This window comes from Phascolarctos cinereus, unplaced genomic scaffold (assembly GCF_003287225.1).
Source record: "Phascolarctos cinereus isolate Bilbo 61053 unplaced genomic scaffold, phaCin_HiC Scaffold_3;HRSCAF=262, whole genome shotgun sequence".
Lineage (NCBI taxonomy): Eukaryota > Metazoa > Chordata > Mammalia > Diprotodontia > Phascolarctidae > Phascolarctos > Phascolarctos cinereus.
Genome location: NW_027555736.1, coordinates 178,400,803 through 178,403,533, shown reverse-complemented (window position 1 = coordinate 178,403,533; position 2,731 = coordinate 178,400,803). Strand labels below are relative to the sequence as shown.

Here is a 2,731-nt window from a genome sequence, read left to right as displayed (position 1 = left end):
TAAAAAAAGTTGAAGCTCATTCATTTGGATGTTGGTATTAAAATTAAACTTTCTTTTACAAGTCCAAAAGAAGGCATATTATTTCTCAGTCCTACATCACATAGAATGTAAAACTGACAAAAGTGGGAAGATGTTGTTTAGAAACACACAGGCCATTGTTTAAAAAAATAGAAGTTTTGTTTCATATAACTTCATTCGCATTAATATATATTATAAATTTTTTAAATTATCATGAATGACTTTTTTTTTTAACCAAAGATAGTCTTTTACATTCTGGCAGCTTTAAAAGCAGTGTCATTTTGGAAGTCACAACACTCAGCTTAATATTAGGCCAAATTAAAATTACTCAAATTCTGTCATGTAAACATGATATAGGTTTACATCTTTCTGCACACATTTCATTTCTGTCAAGGGACATTTCTAAAGCGTGAATTTTTAGTACAAACTTTGAGACAGCTTTCATGGATGTTTATGAAGTTAGCAAAGAGTAACCACTGTCAAAAATTAAGATGATACAGAGAGCCCAGATGCCCAGGTAGAATGCAAAGCCGGAAGAGGTTCGCCCTGGTTCTTTCAATATTAGTATCTCAACTTGGCAGTCAGGATGCATTTATCCCACATTAGGATTTTTATACTGAATATTCTGTATATAAGTGACTCATTTGGTTAACACATATTCTGGAATGCAGTCTGAGCAAGTATTTGGCAGGAAAGAAAAAACAGAAGTTAACAGTGCTGAGGAAAGAGAAAACACCTTTTAGTGCTGTGTTTATAAGTGAAGAGACAGTGAAAAGCTTTCATTCAAATTTCTCATCTCTTTCTTCCTTGTCTTTCAAGCTGAGAACTTCTTTTTCCTTTTTTCTCTGTCTGTATCAGCTCAAATGAAACTATATGCGACAAGTAATTCCAATTATGATTTCTTGAAATAGAGCTCTGAAAAACCAGGCTTTGAAAAGGCCCATTGGGATGCAAATGGTACTATTTGACCATGCCTTAAATCCAAATCACTCTGGCTCCCACTGATTGGCCAATAATAGGGCCCAGCCTAAGCCTCACTTGGTCATTGTTTGGGTTTTGATGACTCAAGAGTGTAAATAGCCATTGCTTCTGTTCTGGCAGGAAACCCTGGGGTCTTCCCCTCCCGGTTCATTTTTTTTTTTTTTGACTAGACAAACTAGGCTATCTTTTGCCCCATTCTTGTCTAGCTTTAAATCACTGAATGGGTGTTGCCTCTGACAAACTGAGACCTGGAAAAGAACTTAGCTTAAAAAGGCCAAGGTCTCCCACTGCATCTATGGTCATCTCCAGTCATCCTGACCTATGTCTTGCCACTGGACTCTAATGACCCTGGAGGAGATGGTGAGGCTGATGACTTTGCACAGCTCTGACTCGCTTAAATCCAATTCACTTGCAAGTCATCACCTGCATGATGTCATTCCTCCTCTTTGAGAAGGAAGGACAAACAGCAACAAAGTATCAGCTCATCAGTTTCTCTAAAGTAGCTGGGGTCAATTAGACACACTATTTCTAACTGGTCACCAAAGTCTTCACTTTCTACCACCTTGATCAACGATTTGAGTTTTCCTTTTAGCTGTTTTCCCCCTCTACAAGTCAGATGAATTGAAACTTCATGTGTCCTGCTCAGTCTTCAGGTTTTCCTTCCCCTAGCCTGCTGCTTCATACTCAGGTTTGACAGAATAATGGATACCTTGCATTGTTCTTTCAATGAGGATGACCTGTGTGGTCTCTTTGTTTTAGGATTTACACATTTATCTGCTTACAATTGTTACAATATCCCTAAATATCCTCTGCTAGTTGTGTCTCTCTTCATCTGAGAGCCTTACTTCTTCTTTTGTTAAAATCTGCTTACAGATTTCAGTCTTGTCATCAGTGCCAAAAGCACTGATAAGATCTTTTTTAGCAACTTGGCCTCCAAGTTCACACTGAAAAAAAGGCTACACTGCAGTGCCAGCCCACGACCTTGTTGTTGAAGGGAGCAATCTCAAAATGCTTCCCCGTGAGCTTCACACACACCCCAGCTACGTTCCTCAAGCAGGTCTGGTTTACCAACATGAAAACTGACATCACATCAGTCTCCACGTCAGCTGCCAGCCCTTGAGCTGGGTGGCTCCAACTCTTCCCCAGGAGAGCTAGCAGCCGCCAGGACTCCCACGACAACCTCTACCAGCCGTCCTTAATGATATAATTAAATGTATTGACTTCTGTAATAAACCTTAAAACTGTTTTTACATTTTGAAAGAAAACTTAATATGTAACATGTTCTTTTTCTTCAATTCATTTGTTTGATTTTGTTCACAAGATTTTAACACATATTACAGTTTGACACATATTACAGTTGATCACAATTAAGTTCACAAGATTTTGACATATTAATTCTTAATTAATCCTTAATTCTTCATCATAAAGCTACATATCATATTGGATACTGAGAATACCTTTGACAAAAAGTCTATTTTTTATAAATCTAACCTTAATTATAACACAAAGATTATCAGTGGAGTTTAAATCATGAATTTACAGACCATTGAAGAATATTTATCAATTTTTCTTAAATAAGTTTTCTAACCTTTCATGATATATAGCATGGTGTGAGGTCATATATTATTCTATATAAAGTATAGACATATAACATTGTGTGTGTGTGTGTGTGTGTGTGTAAAACACTATGTAGAGTATAGATATATAACATTATACTTCCATTTAGGAATTT

The 2,731-nt window shown here is 36.7% G+C and overlaps 1 pseudogene; it reads right to left on the bottom strand.

Moving 5' to 3' along the window:
* Positions 1-1,432: 1,432 nt before the first annotated feature.
* Positions 1,433-2,085, bottom strand: LOC110209624 (ribosome maturation protein SBDS pseudogene; annotated as a pseudogene).
* Positions 2,086-2,731: the final 646 nt, after the last annotated feature.